Genomic DNA, 19,659 nt, shown 5'->3' with positions numbered 1-19,659 from the left:
GGAAGCCGATAATTGTTGATTGAACATTGGTTTGGGTCTTGTTGCAAGTCTGCTGGGAAGGAATGTCTGCAACATTGTCTGAGGGTCACCGAACTTTAGAAAGAATGAATTAAGAGAGGGTAGGCTGTCAAGAAAGGCATGGTAAAGATAGTCCAGGCCTGAGAAGTAAGGGGACTCTAGTTGGCCCTGCAGGAATCTGCTTCGTATGTTATGGGACACACAGAGATTGCCTGAAGAGGTGAGACAAGGGAAGCAACACTGCTTTTGGAATCTCTGATGTCAGAAGACTATGAAGTGGGCGATATGGTATATGCACACTTGAAGTCCATGAATGTATTGCAGAAAAGAGCTAAAGGGATGCCATCTGGGCAGACCTAGAGAGAACAAGTGGCCAGAACATTAGTAGGTTAGTGTCATACCAATGCCAGGGCCGGATAAAATGATGATGGGAACAACAATGTCCAGCAGGGAAAGAAATGATCAAGACCAGCTGTCCAACTTTTCTGCTCAACTGAGGGACATTGCTCAGGTTATCCAACTTTCTGTGACACCTCCAGCAGCCAGAGCAGGCCAACCAAGAAAAGACAGCATAGGAGAAGAGGGTATGGGGCAAAAGAAGGGCTAGTAATGGAGGAAAGGAAACTCTGAATTAGAAATTTTATGCTGAACAGTGACTGAGATTTGAAAATCAAAACAAAACAAAGCCCCCAAACACCCCATAAAAACAAAAACCAAGAAACAGTTTACAAGACGAAGCCACTGGACTAAGGATACCAGAAAGGCAGAATTATTTTCTGTAGACAGATTGAGGTTTATGAAGTTCATGACGTTATATGCAATTCTAGAGAAAAAAATAAGCTTCATGTTACATATCTGAGTATTAAGTGCACATATTTCTGTGTTAACTGCCCAGTATGCATCTATTGCATCTGAACTAGCTCTCTTTTCTTTCTCCCTCACCTTTTGATTCATTTGCATATCTGTCTGTTTACAATTACATGGGCTTTTTGTATTTTACTTTGTAGGGCAACTTCCAATTCTTTCTTTCTTTCTTTCTTTCTTTCTTTCTTTCTTTCTTTCTTTCTTTCTTTCTTTCTTTCTTTCTTTCTTTCTTTCTTTCTCTCTCTCTCCTTCCTTCCTTCCTTCCTTCCTTCCTTCCTTCCTTCCTTCCTTCCTTCCTTCCTTCCTTCCTTCTTTCCTTCTTTTCTTTTCTTCTCTCTTCTCTTTTCTCTCTTTTCTTTTCTTTTCTTTCTTTTCTTTCTTTTGTCTTGAGACAGAGTCTCGTTCTGTTGCCCAGGCTGGAGTGCAGTGATGTGATCTCGGCTCGCTTGCAAGCTCTGCCTCCCAGGTTCACACCATTCTCCTGCCTCAGCCTCCCGAGTAGCTGGGACTACAGGTGCCTGCCACCATGCCCAGTTAATTTTTTGTATTTTTAGTATAGACGGGGTTTCACCGTGTTAGCCAGGATGGTCTCGATCTCCTGACCTCGTGATCCTCCCGCCTCAGCCTCCCAAAGTGCTGGGATTACAGGCATGAGCCACTTCGCCCAGCCCCAATTTCTTAAATCCTTGCATCTTCCACTCAAGAAAATGTGGCGTATGCTCCTTAACTTATATTTTGACATAACATTTCAGATACTTTCCTCTATGTTAGACAATAGATAGAAGTGCACATGTTTTTATTTGTTGTAGTAACAAAGGGATGTTTTTACATTTACATGTAGTTAAATTTTTGTTTATATGTGCAAATAAATAGAACACAAATTCCTTGAGGACAGAAAATCTGTCTTGTTCATTGTTATATCACTATCATACAGACATTATCCCTGACATTCAATAAATATTGGTTAAATGAATACATTTCAGTTACTGGAATGATGTCCCACTGTTTATAGTTTTTCTCATATCTTAGTATTTGTCTGTGTCTGTGTGAACTGGTCACGATGGTTAGGGGAGAAGGCCAGGTGCTGGGGATGTTGTCTCAGCTGCAGGGCAGACAGTTGCATTCCAGTGAGTAAATAGAAGCAGCACGATGTCCAAGGTTACCCGAGACTACCTCCAGGCGCTTTGGAGGAAATAGATTAGCTCCAGCAGTCCCCGATGGAGCAATAGGGAGCTTTAGCTTGTGGGTATGGCACAGCAATGGAGAATCAGGTGGTATTTAATATGTAGACACCTGGGGCTATAACAGGTGTTCTTTTTGAAGTCTAGGTCTGCCATGCCAGTCAGTGGGATTTATTTGTCAAGTTTCAGTTTCTGGAGGGAGGGTGTGGCAAAAGTACATTAAGATTCTAGGAACTCAGAAACAGATATCAAGATAGAAATAGTTACACACTGAAGCCCAAGGAGAGCTGCACAATTAGGAAAGTGGTGGTCTATGGCCTCTTAACAGAATGGGTAGCTTCTGAGAGGGAGGAGGCTGTGACTCTGGACCCAGCCATCATCACTGTCCTGCAACCTGTCAGAAGAGTGATCAGTATCATTGAGTGAGGAATGAAAAAGCCTAGTTTCTCTCTTTCCTGAAATGTTTGGACTGTAGGATGGGTGGGTGGGGGTTCTGATTGTGAAGCTTGGAAAATAATGACGTGGCGATGCTCTGTGGATACACTTGTAACTATTAGTCCACCTCATTTTTTCTCCCTTTCATCTCTTTCTTTTGTGTCTCCTTTACAGCAGAAACCTTTCTGCTTTCTATCCCTTCCTCTTCTCTCTTTCAATCTTCTCTTTCTCTTTTTTTTCTTCTTCTTTTGCCTTTCTCCCAGCTGCAGGGTATGATTTTGTAAGTATGGTAAAAATTATGTACCTAATATCTTATGATTAAGGTAAAGAAAATCTAATGCATATGTAAGAATTAGAAAAAAGGTCTGGGGATTTTTTTGGTGTGGAGGGATCTATAAAACTGAGAAAGAATGTATTTTTTTCTAAGACATTCATGTAACCTATGAATACATTTAATTTAGACTTTAGGGCCGTGTGTGGTGGCTCATGCCTTTAATCCCAGCACTTTGGGAGGCTTAGGTGGGTGGATCACCTGAGGTCAGGAGTTTGAGACCAGCCTGATCAATATGGTGAAACCCCATCTCTACTAAAAATGGAAAAATTATCCGGGTGTGGTGGCATGCGCCTGTAGTCCCAGCTACTCGGGAGGCTGAGACAAGAGAATTGTTTGAACCCGGGAGGCAGAGGCTGCAGTGAGCCGAGATTACACTACTGCACTCCAGCCTGGGCAACAGAGCGAGACTCCATCTAAAATAAATAAATAAATAAATAAATAAATAAATAAATAAATAAAATAGACTTTAGTTAAAAAAAATGTTTTCAGTATAACAAAGAAAATACAGAAGCCAAAGGTAAATTATGTTTGCCCTATTGTTCTTGTGAAGAAAGAAAAGATAACCACAGCATAGGTTTTATCTGTTGTTATTGCTTTGAATTAGCTGTAGAGCAGTTATCTGTAAATGAAAAACATATTTCCTTTTTTGAAAACTACACTTTTTTCAGTGACTTAAGATTCATAACAAATTTATGTGGCCTTTTTTTTTCTTTTCATTGGGTTAGTATAATTTTTTGAAAGTATGTTAATAGATAGTGTGTGTGTGTATATATATATATATAAAATATATATATATATAAAATATATATATATGGTTTTTTTTGTTTCTTTTTTTTTTGAGACAGAGTCTCACTCTGTCGCCCAGGCTGGAGTGCAGTGGTGTGATCTTGGCTCACTCCAACCTGCCTCCCGGGTTGAAGCGATTCTCTTGTATCAACCTCCTTAGTAGCTGGAACTACAGATGCATGCCACCACACTCAGCTAATTTTTGTATTTTTAGTAGAGATGGGGTTTTACCATTGGTGAGGCTAGTCTCAAACCCCTGACCTCAGGTGATCCACCTGCCTTGGCCTCCCAAAATGCTGGGATTACAGGCGTGAGCCACCATGCCCAACTGTAAAAAATATTTTTACAGTGTAGTGTACAATGAAGTTTTTGTTCATTCATCATTTTGAGACAAGTTCCTTAGATGGATATTAAGGAGACCAGACAGAAGTGATGATGATAGATTCTTTTGATTGCAAGACCAAAAAAAAAAAAACTCACTCACCTCAGTAAGGTTAAGTTTAGAGATGAACAAGACAGGAACCCTAGCCACATGTCCAATCTTTAAGAGAACCCGAGGAAAATGGACTGAGATTTAGAATTGGGATGTAACTAGTGTGGCTTTTCTGAGCAGATTCCTTCTCTGCCCCCTAGTGACAGAGTTGATCCTCTGCCATTGGGATGACACAGCTCCCTCTGTCATACTTTTCTTGTGGCCACCAGTACTCTCTTTATTGTAGATGTTTCTCTACCTTTTTCTGTCTCAGTTTCTCATCACTCCTACTTATTATTCATGAACTTTACTGCTTTATAACATCTGTAAAATATCTTATTTCTCTATGTCTTTGGTTTTCTGCTCTAGCTACAAACAGACTGATTCTCTTCCCATCTCACTCAGAGTCTAGAGCCTGTTCTTGGTTCAGGTAATTCACTGTTACTGTTGCATTTTTTTAAAGAGACAGAAGTCTCCCTCTGTCACCCAGGCTGGAGTGTAATGGTGCCATCATGGCTCACTGCAGTTTTGACTCCCCAGACTCAAGCAGTCCTCCTTCTTAGCCTCTCAAGTAGCTGGGACTACAGGTGTGTGCCAACACACCTAGTTAATTTGTTTTGTATTTTTTGTAGAGACAAGGTCTTGCTTTGTTGCCCAAGCTGCTGTTGCTTTGTTTAGGTGAACCTTTTGTACCAGATCCCCACATAAGCCTTAGATGATCTAGTCTTAGCTCAGGTGCTTACTCTCGTATCTTCAGAGGGGGAAAGGCTTATCTTGCTTGTCTCAAGGTAGGATTATTCTTCTAGCAGGAGAATGGGTGACAACACTCACAGATGAGATTTATAGGCATGGGAGGCATTTTGAGAGCACACAGGTGACCAGTTTGAGCATAGTGAGAAACTCCCTGTCACAAGTGCACTGGTTGGACAATCTGTGGTACCTAGCACAGAAACTTGCTCTTGGTTGACCTTATATTTTTGTTTACCTCATTTTTGTTTTAAGCAAAACAATCAATGAATGAGAAATAACTATTCCTTACTGAGTTTTTGAGATTTTCTTTGGATCTCATTGCATATTTTACTTATGCCCCCCTCATTTAATTCACAATTTTTCCTTATAAATTAATTGTCATGTACTAACTACTTTATGGGTTATTTCAATCCACAGATGGGACTTAAAACACATAAACCACTTATACAGGGAATTAAACTTACTTGATAATGTTGACATCTGTAAGTATGTGAGGCTATTTCAGTTTTAAAACGTAATAAAGATTGCATCTCACAGTGTAGTCTCTGTCTTGAATAAATTGCTTCTCTGCAAAGTAAGTCCTTGAGCTAACACTCAGAGATTACACATGTAGCATTGACCAAAAGCACAGTTAGCATTTTTTAAATTTGAGGGGAGGTTGTCTTTAAGTGAATATACTTTCAAATGTGTGTTCTACTTCTCTTTAAGCGTGTGTGTGTGTGGGGGGGGGATGATTGTTGGTTTGATTTTTGGCAGAGTGGAGCTTGGTGACCTATTGATAAGATTTTTCTCCTTTCTTTAACACTTTCCATTCTTTACCCAAACTCTTCCTAAACATCTATTGAGCATTTGCTCTTTCCCAGGCACAAAGAAAATGATGTGATTTTTATCTAATTCGGACATACAGTAAGTCTGTGGTTGCTGTATTTACAAATCAGCTGGCAACATGTAAGTAGTTTGAATACTATGGTTTCCTTGATTGGGCAGCAGTTTTTAATCATTTGTACAAATGGCTATATTGTTTCAAATTTCACACTGTTTGTGATTTCTTCTGTAGTAGGATTTCTTGGCAGATATTAATAGAAAACAATAAACATCATTATTTCATTTGGCAATAAATAATTCATAGCTTAGAATGGTTTTCTAATAAAAACACACTCTACAATGAATGGGAGTTTTTCTTTTCCAGCACTTTCAATAAAAACTTACAGTTCCCTAAATTGGTGAAATCAAATGATAAATAGTACACAGGATTTTAGCATGCAAACCAGATGTGTTATCCTCCATTTGTAAGAAGGAAATAAGAGAGTAGAGATTTCTGAGTCCTGACCTTGGCTTTGGTGCTACTAACTCGTCTTTCAACATTGATTTTCTCTTCGGTAAAAGAAGGAAAGCACAACACTGTGTATGGAACAGAGTTGTTTTGAAAATAAAATGTCATTATATCAGTGAAAGCATTTTAAAAAATTAAAAGAAACTTACAAATTCATCATGATCAGAAGCTTACCTAATTAGTATAGATTACTATTTAGAAATTAAGAATTAAGTTAAGCAAGTATTTAATAGGCTGACATCTATTATACCATTACGATAACAAGTTATTATAATTTATTTACTTGTCTGTCTACTCTACTAGATTAGAAACTAAATTTCTTCATCTGTTTTCCTAGTCCTATACAATGCACAGCATTGAGCAGGTGTTTGATAAATGTGTATTGGATGAATACAGCTAGAGAAGAGATAAAGATGAATCTTTACAATATCATAGTCTGATTATTATATACTACTGGATGAGCTCTCCATCAGGCTTCAGAGAAAGAGTTAGATCCATTTAAGAGGTAGCTACATCATTGATTTTCCAGCGCTTCAAACTATGAGATTGGAAAACTTTTGTTTCTTTAATTTCACTTGTTGTTGTCGTTGCTGTGAATGGTTACAGCAAACACAGAGAGGATGTACTCCTGGCAGTATTATCTTCATTTGCTGTATGAAGATGTCTTCATTGAGAGAATGTATTGTACTGACTTGAACATAAGTGTTTTCATGAATGGCAAAGAGATGAAGACTGGTTTGCCCAGTTGTATCTAGTTCTCCAGAGGAGTTACCTTCTATGGCTAGTAATAGTACTTTCTACTTACTAATAGATTCAGAGCATTGGGAAGACTCCTCTTCGGTCATTTACTTCTTTTAACTACACACAGCTGGGAAATTAAATATTGTTAGTATTACATAATCTTCTGTTTCCTATGTTGAAATGTCTTTGCAAAAGTTTACATGCAAGTGCAGACTCTGACATCAGTTGTTGGAAAAAGGAAATTTTGTTGTAAATTTTGCCTTTTCAGCATGTCATAACTTCTCCTGGAATGTGTAATATGACCTCATATTTGTATTGTACTTACAGTTTTGAAAGTGTTTTCATACATGAACTCATTTGAAAATACTCTAGGAGAGAGGGAGAATAGGTATTATTAACATCATTTTGCAAGTGCTCTATAGATTATTTTGACCTAACCTCCATGTGACATATGTAATTGTTAAATGAAATTACGCTTGACCTTTTTATGTTGATATTTCTGCCCCTTTTATTCTTCTGAAAATCTGTGAACAAAGAAGATACTTGCTATCTACACTAAACCATATCATTGGGTCTTTGGAGACTGAGCTCAAATGAGATGATTGCAATCTTCTCTCCTCATAGGTAGGAAACTATCTTCAGGTATCACAGAATCAATGATAGATAACTGAAAAGGTCAGAGATATTTTTAAAGTTGTGTTAGGAGAGAGAAAAAATTCCCTTCTGCATTTTATCCTTCTATCCAAGAATAGCCTGAAGAGAAAGATGTCCTTAGCTTGGGTAAATAGAATATAATGCTTGTTTATTATAAGAATTTTATATACTCATTTATAGCACAGTCTGTTTTATGGAGCTGGGGAAGGAAGGGATTAAAATGTATATGTATATATATTTATAATGCATGATGTCTTTCTTAAGTAGTTATAGTTTATTGAATTCTGTTTGAAGTGGGAACTAAGCTCTAACAGAGAGAGGAATCATGGGGAAGAACATTCTAGAGAGGAATCAAGTACCTTCAGTAGCAATCAGATTTAAATAGTATAATACAGTTGAACTAATTTGAGAGAAAAGAAAAGTAGCCTAATATTTTATGAGGGAACAATGAAGAAAAATGAGCTTCAATGAAGTAAACTTTTATTTATTTAATAGTTGATATTTAGAGATACATTTTTGGTTCTTTATATTTTGGTTCTTTATGATATTTTGTGATGCTGTCATGTATACCAGCATCCAGTTTTCAATACTGAAATTATAAACACAGGTGTCTGATATATCTTAAGTTTCTTATAAAATAAAGTTGGATTTACTTTTTCCCAGTTCCATAAACACTGATAGTTTAAGTGTCTAGTGTTTTTATTTTTATTTTTTGACAGATCATTGAGATATCACATAGTAGATGTTGGATGCTTAGGCAGTGAAAAGGTATCAAAGCAGATAATTACTCTAGAAACTTATTTGACCAGTTACTAAGACGCCAAGGATTTACTTAGCTTTTGTCTTTGGGAAGAGCTTCAAAGAAATAAGAAAATACCTTATTAGAGTAGAATTGAATTGGAATAATACTATTAAGCTTCCAGTGATTTCTTCATTTGCTTGCAGTGTAAAATATGTTATTAATTCATCTGGAATCAAGAGAGATCATTTGTCTTTGTGTAATTATTAAATTAGGGAGTGCTCAACATCACCTGTAACATATCACATTTATGAAATTGTTCATATCTCTTCTAAATCTGTTTATTTACAGTTTTAAAAATCGGTCTCCTCTACTCTCTTCAAAAGAAGTGAAGATGTAATTAATAGGATATCACAACCTAAATTTGATGAAAAACTGTGCGACATTATTTCTTGAGCAAACATAAAAATTTTAAAGTATATAAACATATTTAAAGTATAAATAATTCTTAAAATCTACTGAAGGCTCATCTGAAATTCCATGTCCCTTTTTAGCTTCTAACAATAACAAATGTTTTCAAAACACCAAAAGAGTATCTGTATCATTTTATAGAAAACTTTTATTTCCTTCAAAATATCAATCAATCATTTTGGCTCATTATTATTTACTAATATTATCTCAATTTGGGAGAAGCCATAGAAAAATTCAATAAAATGTGTAGTATACATTAGTAAAGAACATATACATTTAAGAGTAATTATTTGGTTGTACTTGGCAGACAACCAATTAAAGCTCAGTTAAGCCAAATAATATACATTGGTTACTATAGTAGAAAGTTCTAGAGTGGTCCTTCAGGCCTGACTGAATCCAGGCAGGTAGATAATTTGTTTCCCTCTCATAGCTCTGTTATCCACTGAATTATATTTTAAGGCAAGAAACATGAGGACAAAATAGCCACCAGGTTTTCAGTCCTTCAGTTAGTTAATTCAAGTGGAAAGGGATTGTTTCTGTCTAGTTTTTTAAAAAAGGGTGCTGATTGTATTTTCTTTATTTTAACTTAGTCCACATTCCCACTCATAAGTGAATAATTATTATTAGGATCATGGTACTGCCATTGACCAGTACTGGAACTACAACTTGGGTCACCCTTAGCCAAACATAACTACCAGGAAAGAGGAAAAAAAAAAAAAAAAGTAAGTCTGCAAAGGAAATTCAAGGTGCTATTACCAGAATATTTTGGTGGGGGGGAGGGTGTTGGGTGGTGACAGGAAATCACCATGTATGTATAAACAAGTTAAATGCAGGGTGAAATGCACACTGTTTTGTGAAAATGCTACTGAACAGTGATTTCTTCATTTGCTTGCGGTGTAAAATATGTTATTAATTCATCTGAAATGAAGAGAGATCATTTGTCTCTCTTCATTCCAGAGCAACAGTTTAAATGGTGAAATAACATTTGGTATTAGAGTAACATAAAGAACAATCACAAAACATTGATATTGAAAATGTTCGATTGCTGAAGAAGGGCCTTCAGGCATAACCAATCATCATATAAAATATTGGTGATGTCTGCATCTCTGAGACGGTTTCCTCATCTGTGAAACAATTATTATGATATGGCTAACAACAGACGAATTTGTATATGTTTTTCTGCTTGATTATATTGGTACAGAAGGTATTCCAGATTTTACTGAACAGTGTTTGTATAATTTGAGTGAAATTATATCCAATTATGGTGATACTACAATTAATGTAGAATAGAGACAAGTATTAGTAAAGCTCCTGACCGCTGCATCCTGCAACTGTGGGAAATTGGAAGACTGTATAATAGCTCGCTGAAATTTGTCTTTAAATATATTACACACTCTATGGATATTAATGTGAACAAAATTAAACTCCACAGGACTGGAAAAATTAAACTAATGACTTTTTATGTAATCCAAGTTAATGAATGCTTTCTGGCCCAATTTTTCATTAGGAAATGAACCACAGTTTCCTAATTTCCTTCATTCCAACAGCTTCCATTGTGTGACTGTTTACAAAAATGCTTAATAAGAACCCTTAATGAAGACTTGCTCTCTTTTCATTAATACTGAAATATATTTACATAGTTTTACAGCTTTTAGGAGTAACAGGTAGTCTTAAAAATTAATAGTGGCTTTTAGAATAGGTGTTGTATAAATATTTTCTTTAATCATCTGAGTATTTCTAATGTATTAAAATACTATAGTAAAGAATGGAGAATCATAATTTCATCTTCTAAATGAAAGAAGGAAGGCAGAAGCTTAAAATATGGGGAATATTTGGAAAAAATTCTGTTTCTATTGATCTTGCTGCTGAAATCCATATTTGCAGTGTTTAACAAATATATTCGCTCCCCTGTATCCTCAGGGGATTGATTCCACGGCCACCAGCAGATAACAAAATCTGTGCATGTTCAAGTAAGGCTGCAGTAGCCATGTGGAACCGGTATATATGAAAAGCCAGCCCTCCATATCCACATGTTTTGTATTCTGTGAATGCCAGTATTTTCCATTTGAGTTTGATTTCAGATGCAGACCCTGTGGGTGTGGAGGGCCAAGTGTATTTATTGAAAAAAAATCTACCTGGAGGTGGACCGACCCATGCAGTCCACCTGTGTTGTTCAAGGTTTAACTGTGTTCCTAGTGTTAAATGATAAGCTAAATGCAGAGATGATTAATCCCCAAAATTAAATGTAATTAAATCTATAAAACACATTCGACAAATACAATTTTAATAATTAATTAAATATACTTTTAAAAACACCTATGATAATGACTTACTTGCTTTAATGCCTTTGTATGAATTCGTAGGTAAGGTCTTACTGTAAGATTTAGCAATTTACATTACAGTATTTTATGGACAAAACGTATAATAATGACATTAAGGGAAAATAAAATGTAAAGCAACCTTTCCTAATCTGATGGAATTGAGTGAACAGTTGGTTACCTGTAAGAAGAGCAACCAAGTTAAAGGAACAAAAAGTTCAAAAGCCATAAGCCATAAGGTTTTTATTAAAATGTCAGAAAATCTCATTGAAATGTCATGAAATTGAAAAGCACACCAAAAGGAAAATAAAAATTATAAAATAAGCATTCAATAAAGTAAACATATAAACTCATACTTCACTTGCAGTTAAAGAAGTATGCATTTTAGGAAAAGGTACAAAATTTGCCAAATTGTCAAAGATTAAAAAGATAATTGCTGGCAAGTGTGGTTTAAATTCAACATTGTCATATGCTATTGGTGGAAGTCTTTCTTGACATATCTTTCCAGAAAATAACTTGATGATGTGCATTAAAATGCTTAAAAGATCAAATACTTTTTGACAGGAATTTCACTTATATGAAGCCACAATAAAGAAATAATTTGGGTCGGGCGCAGTGGTTCATGCCTGTAATCCCAGCACTTTGGGAGGCCAAGGTTGACAGATCACGAGGTCAGGATTTCGAGACCAGCCTGCCCAGCATAGTGTATCCCTATCTCTACTAAAATACAAAAATTAGCTGGGCATGGTGGTACGCACCTGTAGTCCCAGCTACTTGGGAGGCTGAGGCAGGAGAATCATTTGAATCCAGGGGGTGGAGGTTGTGGTAAGTCGAGATTGCACCACTGTACTCCATCCTGGGCAACAGAGCAAGAGTCTATCTCAAAAAAAAAAAAAAAGAATTTGAGACGAGCACAACAAATGTTTATGTACAAAGATATGTACTATGGTTTTATTTACAGTGTGAAAGATACGGAACTTTTAAACACACCAACAGAAATAATAATTACTGTAAATTGCTGAGATTTTATGTGTTGGGCTTTATGATTAGTGCTGTGTATAGATTATCTCATTTATGTCTAAGTTCACATTAACGTGTACTTAGCATTTATTTCTAAATTTACCTACCACTGTGTTTATAATAGACAAGATTTTTCTCAGTGGAACTCACCTTTCATCACGTGTGGAAGCTGTATGACTTAGGAGAATTGGCCATATTTGTATCTCCAAGAATACTCCCTGATTGTCTTAAGCCAGTCAGTGATTCTGCACACCTACCAATTGGTTAGCAATGTGCTTATCACTTCATTGGTTCAGATAAGAATGAATACCCAAACTATTGATTAGGGGGTTGAGCTAGAAATTATCTTCTCCCCTTAGTTCTTAGTTATATAAAAGGTACAATAAAAATTGAAAATAGGAAATTTATCAATAAGAAAAAATTTTGCAAAAAGCTAATTGGGCAAAAGCTAATGTTACATAAATGAAATGCAAATCTAAAACAATATGTAAGGCAATTTTCCTATTATAATTCAATTTTCCTATTGAATTAAAATAAATTTTTAAAAGCCTAATATATATGAACAGTACAGGAAGATTGGGGTGAGATTTGCATACTTTTTCACTTCTGTGGGAGTGTAATTTGCCCTATTTTCCAGACAAAGTATTATAATTATATACAGACTTTGATCCGGTAATTTCCATTCTCCCTTGTCTCTATGGTCTGATGTTTAAGCAATGATTTATATAACAGATAAAATATATATGTAGAATATATCATTCAGTGCTTTAAGTGTTTCGCAAACTTTGTAATCATTTATTTCTCAAAGCAACACTATGTTAGATTATATGGATGAGGAGACTAAGGCGTATCCCGTCAAGGCAACATAGTTTTGGAATCAGGCTTATAACACTTTCCAGGCCAACTACAGTCATTTTAGTCACTACACTACTTTGCTTCAGTTCTACTCATCACAGTGTCTCTATATAGAAAAAAAAACAGAAAAATCTTAAATATGGAACATTAGAATGGGCAAAAAAAGTTATAAGGTGATGTACTATGCCGATATTATTTATTTGAAGACTTATTTAATGATATAAGAATATGATTGCACTGTAGGTGACAAAAGGGAGGAAATGAAATTGTATGTTGTCTTTGTATTGCTATAAAGGAATACCTGAGGCTAGGTAATTTATAAGGAAAAGACGTTTATTTGGCTCATGGTTCTGCAAGCTATATAAGACACATGGTGCCACCATCTGCTTCTGGTAAGGGCTTTAGGCTGTTCAGGCTCATGGCAGAAATTGAAGTGCAGCCTGCATGAGCAGAGATGACATGGCAAGAGAGGAGGCAAAAGAGAGAGGGGAGGGAGGTGCCAGGCTCTTTTTAACAAACAGCTCTTTCAAGGGGCTAACAGAGCAATAACTCACTCATTACCACCAGGATGGCACCAAGCCATTCATGAGGGTTCTGCCCCCATGACTCAAATACCTCTCACTAGGTCCCATGTTTGACATTGGGGATCACATTTCAACATGAGGTTTGGAGGGTGAAATAGCTGAACTTTGCATATGTGTAGTACAATTTCAGTTTTAGGAAAAGACTGGGTGGAAGGTGTCTAAATGTTATATTTTAGTTTATCTTAATATAGATGATTTTTGTTTTCCTTATAATTTTCTAATTTTCTAAGTGTTTTGTTCATAGACATATTCACACTATATATACTGAAAATTTTAATAACCAAACGTTTCAGGGAAAGTGACTTCTGTTTTCCACTAATTTCAGCAAAAAGAGTGAATGACTTGATAATTGTTCTACTTTTTTTAATTAGAAAAATTTCCTGCCATTGAGAGCTTCAAAGCACTGCTGAAAGTTTCACAGCAAATGCAATGGAAAGCATGGATTGAATTTGATTTTAAATTGATAAATTTAAAATTCTTATGTGTTCTGAAGAGTTTTTCATGTCTCATCCACTATCACTTTTTTCATTACCATACTGAAAGCTGAGGGTATGGAACTCAGAATGCATTTGGAAGAATAACAGGTGATATGAATTTTTGGTCTTATCTGATTTCCGGGAATAGAAAAACCCAGGATCAAAGCTATCTTTGTCTGGTTCTATTCCTATATAAATTAAATTATAAAGATCGTTCCAGTTTTACATCTTATAAATATGAATGCCTTGAGTCTATTTTGCATTACCATCTAACAAATATACACAAATTTCTAAGAAGTAATTTGCTTGTCTCATCCCCTCCCTTTCATGTCTCTTCAGAGCCGCCTTGGCAATATGATCATCCTAAACACCTATCTAAAACACATATCTTACTGTACTGCTTCCCTGTTTAATCATACTTCCATCACCTTAAAGGTAAAATACAAATGTTATAACATGGCAATCAGGAGACTTCCTGATGTGGCCTCATCTTATTCCTCAAGTTTTATACAAAAGAGTTTCCTATAAATATTCTATTTTAAAATAAAATATTCTTATAGCCTATCCTTGAAGATGGCGTGTTCTTTCTTATTCCTGTGCCTTTGCTTATGATGTTTCCTTTGCCAACTGTGACTTTCCCCACCTTCCTCACTGGACAGCTTCTGTTAACTGAAGGTTAATGAGTCTTACCTCTTTTAGGAAGACTTTTCTGCAGCATCTAGCCTTGCCAGGAACATAGTCCTTATCACACTGATGCATGCAAAGGAGTATACAGACTTATTTTCCTCTCACTAGTAACTAAACAACTGGGCATTCAATAGCTGTTCAGTGAATATTGTGTTAATGAACAAAATTACTTTTCTAATGTTATTTTCCTTAAGAGTGTAGGGGTATAGGTATGACTATTTGTATGTCATTTCCTTAGTGAGATGACTAGAATACATAGGAAGTGATTGCTCCGGGCTACTTAGGACAATCATCCTAATATCACTTTCTTTGTATGTTTTGCTTAGAACATTGGGGTGAAAACATTTAAGAAGGTGTCTTAAAGGCATACTAAGGCATATGTACTTTGTCCATTGGTGATGTGGCCAAATTACTTGTTAGAGAAATTACCACTGGCTAGGGATGGATAGGTGGGGAGTGTAAACTGGGAGAGAAAACAAACTGGAGATTGTTGTATTAAGTAGACTTGAATTTATTTAACTGCATGTAGGTGGTAAGGGAAAAAAGAAGGATTAATAATGCCAGATTTCAGGTGTGAGCAATCAGTGGGGATTGTACTACTTACTTAATGTCACAAGACAAAAAAGAAAAATATAGAAAAGAAAATCAGGGCCAAGATCTGATTTTATATATTTTGAATTTAGGAGCCTATAGAGGATAAGAAATAAATATCCAGGAAAACTCCTAAAACATTTTGCAAATTAGATTAAATACTGTTAAATTCTTGGGCCTAGGTAAAAAAGAGAATAATGATTTTGAAAATATTTTAAGATCATGATAATGATGGTCCATATTTCACATGATGACAAGTAGAAATACAATTTGGCCTGACTTGTTTGTTTTGCTTGGTTTATTACATATAGAATATTTAAAGATTTACCTGTTACATTAACAAATTGAAGCATTTTGTCATATTGCAGCATTAATAATGTTTTTCTTAAATGGTACTGTTGGGGGTAAAGGAAGTTTTAGTAAAGAAATAGTTGGTTTCATTTAATTTCATATACATCTTCAAATTGTGTGAAAATGTGTAATAAATGGTGGCAAAACAGTATCAAATTGAGCATATTATGTTCATACTAAAATTTTAAGAAGCATTTGAATTGGAAATCAGGATTTTATATTTTAAAGTAAAATATGTTCAAAAGAGCAGCCCCTAAGCCAATCTGAGTTTTGCAAGAATATTCAAAGTGCTCTTTCTATGAAAAATCTAATCATATCAGACATAGAATAATAGATCCCATTTGGAAAATATGTCATTTCCTGCAAGAAGAAAGACAGAAGTAGGCATAAGTTAGTTCTTATTTTTTGATGTGTGTATTTTTGTGCTCTTCTTTATTCTGTCACATTGCATAAAATATTCTAGTTTGAAAAGTATTTCCTCAGTGTGACTGGGTTTCAGTGAATTTAAGATAAAAATAAAGGCTACGGGGATGTTAAATTGAATTGACCATTTCAAGGAAAAGATTTTCTTTTATTAAATTTTGGAATTAAATCTACTGAAGAGTTTTATTAACAATTATTTATCTTGATTAAATTGAATTGACTATTTTAAGAAAAATATTTTCTTCTATAAAATTTGGGAATTAAATGTATTGAAGAGTTTTGATAAGTTATTTATCTCAAATTGTTTCTCTCTAATTTCTGTTCATAAGATCAATAGTTGTCAAAATAAAAATGGAAAAACTATGTCATCCTAAAAGATAAATAATTTTGTTCTTCCTTTTCTCTCCTCTCATCTAAGACCAACAAACAAGAAAAACATGATCTGATAAACGACTGTGGAAATCATGATATGGTTTTATAGTTTACCTTTTAGCTATGTGTCATGCTTGAAATTTCCTGTCCAGGATAAACACATCTATTTTTAGAGCTGGAAGTATGTGATGATACAACCTTTACATTTTACAGCTAGGTGAAGTGAATTTGGTAATTAATACATGCTAAGATCCAGTCAGTGCTAAGAAAATAACATATGATTTAATAAATAATGGTCTGAGTTAAGCAAACATTGTTTTTCACTAAAATTATAAAATATCAATATATGACCTTAAAATATACTGTGCTAATATTTTAATTCAAAATTTAAAATTGTTGCTTTTTGTTGTAGATGCTGTAGATGATCAGCCTATAACCTCTCTTTTAGTGCTATAGTTCAAACTGGCAAAATTTCTAATGCTTATCCTGCATTTCTTTACCTAAGGGATTCTTTGGCCACAAGAGACCACTTTGTTAACCAAACAGACTGAAAGTTCTAGGGAATCAATGCCCCTGGGAGCAACCCTCAGCTAATGACTAATGAGAATTGGTATATAAATATGCTAGCTCTCATTCTTACAGTGAGATATAGCTGAGGGGTGTATTACACACTGGATGTCTGATTTTCCCCAGCCAGATTAAGCTGCAGTTGCCAATAGTGTTACAGGTCTGATAATGATCTCTGTGTTGGTAAGAAGTCTTTCATTCCAGGTCTCACTTCTTTCTTTTCAACCCTGCTAATATTTCCTGGGATTATCTCCCAAATAAACTTCTCACATTGAAGTTATTATTACCTCAGTGTTTGCCTCCAGGACAACCTAAACTGAGATCCTTTATTTCTCTCTAAAGTCATGTTAGAAAATGAAAAAGAAGCTGGGTGTGGTGGCTCACACCTATAATCTACCCAGCACTTTGGGAGTCCAAGGCGGGCAGATCACCTGAGGTCAGGAGTTCGAGACCAGACTGACCAACATGGCAAAACCCCCCTCTACTAAAAATACAAAAATTAGCTGGGCGTGATGCCATACAATTGTAGTCCCAGCTACTCAGGAGGCTGAGGCAGAAGAAAACAAATAGAGTGAACAAATAGGTCAATAGGCTTCTGATGAATATGTAGCTAAGATGGAAAAAGATGGCTTTCAAAGTATTCAGATGGCTTAGATTGAAACAAAGAGGAAGGGATAAAATAATATGTGAGATCTGTCTATTTAAGAAAGTAAAAAGTACACATATGGCATCATCAATGTCTGTATCAAGAGGTTTGTATCAAAGTTATGATGAGAAGCAGGGCACACGACTTAGATATGTTTCTCCATTTTTCCCCCTCCTTCAAAAAGGTCAGGTCTTTTTAGTGTTTTGGCAAAAGATACTACGCTGTGAATTCTTCTGGTACTATTTGAACTTATGTCAGAGGTACATTCGAAATCATATAATTAAAGGAAGACATAGTTTGTGCTGTTGTGTCTACCCAGAGAGAATTTTTGTTTTGTTTGTTGGAATAAAAATATAAAAGTCTTAACCAATTAACATATCTCTTCTAGTTATAGCATGATTATGAATAGAAGGATAAGCTATCTGAATGCCTTGCCATAACAGTCAAAGCAGAATGAAAATGAAAATAAATCAGTGCCTTCTAAAATTCAGTTTCACCTTCGTAATCATCATTAACAGGGTATGAGATTGGTTAGTCCAAATAAATAGTATGTGAAAGAGATAGTTGGGGCACCTTGTTGTTCAAGGGGGAAAGGCATATATTATTAAAGAACTATCACCAAGCTTTAATAGTAACATATCTGTGAGTTAAAACATTTAACACATCATCTACAAATCTTGCTATTTTTCATTACCTAGGTATCAGTAACAATCTTTTCCAAATATTTACATATTTTATCATTATTTTCCTATTATTTGGTAATTGTCTTGAACATTTTCAAGAAACATAATTAGAATTTTAAAAGATATGCTGAACTTCTAAATTTAAAATAAACAGAAATGTAATTATTGATTAATTCTAAGTCCAATTATATTTTTCTTTTTAGTTGTTTATGATTCCATCTGATATACATAGGAGAGAAAGTGATAGAAGAATTCTGATGGCAACTGTATGATAGAAGCTATATAAAGTCAAGTGTCCATTTTCTTTCAACTATATTTGAGCATACCCAGGTAAGAATAAATGATTGTTTATACATTTTCCATTATTTCCAAAAAGGACTTGAAATTATAAAAATGCTATTATTATGTGCTGAATGTTTAAAAATATAGTCTTACATTGCAAAAAATAGTAAAATGCATAAAAATAAAATAAAATTAAAAGCACTGATGAGCCTTTTTTCTGAAAATAACCTCTGTCATCATTTTGTTCTATATAATTTTATTTTTGTTTTGTTGGATTTTTCTTTTAAGCAAAATTACAATGATAGTATTATATTTAGTTCATTTTCATGTGGCTGATAAAGACATACTCATGACTGGGAGATTTACAAGAGAAAGATGTTTAATGGACTTGCAGTTCTATGTGACTGGGGAGGTCTCATAATCATGGAGGAAGGTGAAAGGCACGTCTCACACAGCAGCAGACAAGAGAAGAGAGCTTGTGCAGGCAAACGCCCATTTTTAAAACCATCAGATTTTGTGAGACCCACTCACTATCATGAGAACAGCACAGGAAAGACTCGCCCCCATGATTCAATCACTACCCACCAGGTTCCTGCCACAACATGTGGGAATTGTGGGAGGTACAAATCAAGATAAGATTTGGGTGGGGACACAGCCAAACCCTTATCATTCCATCTCTGGCCCCCTCAAATCTCATGTCCTCACATTTCAAAACCAAACATGCCTTCCCAACAATCCCCCGAAGTCTTAACTCATTTCAGCATCAGGTCTAAAGTCCACAATCCAAAGTCTCATTAGAGACAAGGCAAGTCCCTTCTGCCTATGAGCCTGTAAAATCAAAAGCAAGTTAGTTACTTCCTAGATAAAATAGGGTACAGGCATTGGGTAAATATAGCCATTCCAAATGGGAGAAATTGGTCAATGCAAAGGGGCTACAGGTCCCATGCTGGTCCAAAATCCAGTGGGGCAGTCAAATCTTAAAGCTCCAAAATGATCTCCTTCGATGCCATGTCTCACATCCAGATC

At 35.2% G+C, this 19,659-nt stretch overlaps 1 protein-coding gene across 11 annotated transcripts in view; it reads left to right on the top strand.

Moving 5' to 3' along the window:
- Positions 1-19,659, top strand: part of GULP1 (GULP PTB domain containing engulfment adaptor 1) — a 307,310-nt gene that overhangs the window by 78,061 nt on the left and 209,590 nt on the right. For 10 of the 11 annotated variants that reach the window (XM_050751837.1, XM_050751828.1, XM_050751838.1 and 7 more), the window contains one exon: positions 18,555-18,681. The exons of the other annotated variant lie outside the window; for it this stretch is intronic. The gene's annotated coding sequence lies outside the window, so the exon portion shown is untranslated. The remainder of the gene's footprint in view (positions 1-18,554; positions 18,682-19,659) is intronic. 11 annotated transcript variants of the gene reach the window in all.

This window comes from Macaca thibetana, chromosome 12 (genome assembly GCF_024542745.1).
Source record: "Macaca thibetana thibetana isolate TM-01 chromosome 12, ASM2454274v1, whole genome shotgun sequence".
Classification (NCBI taxonomy): Eukaryota; Metazoa; Chordata; class Mammalia; order Primates; family Cercopithecidae; genus Macaca; species Macaca thibetana.
This window is presented reverse-complemented; position numbering and strand designations above follow the sequence as displayed.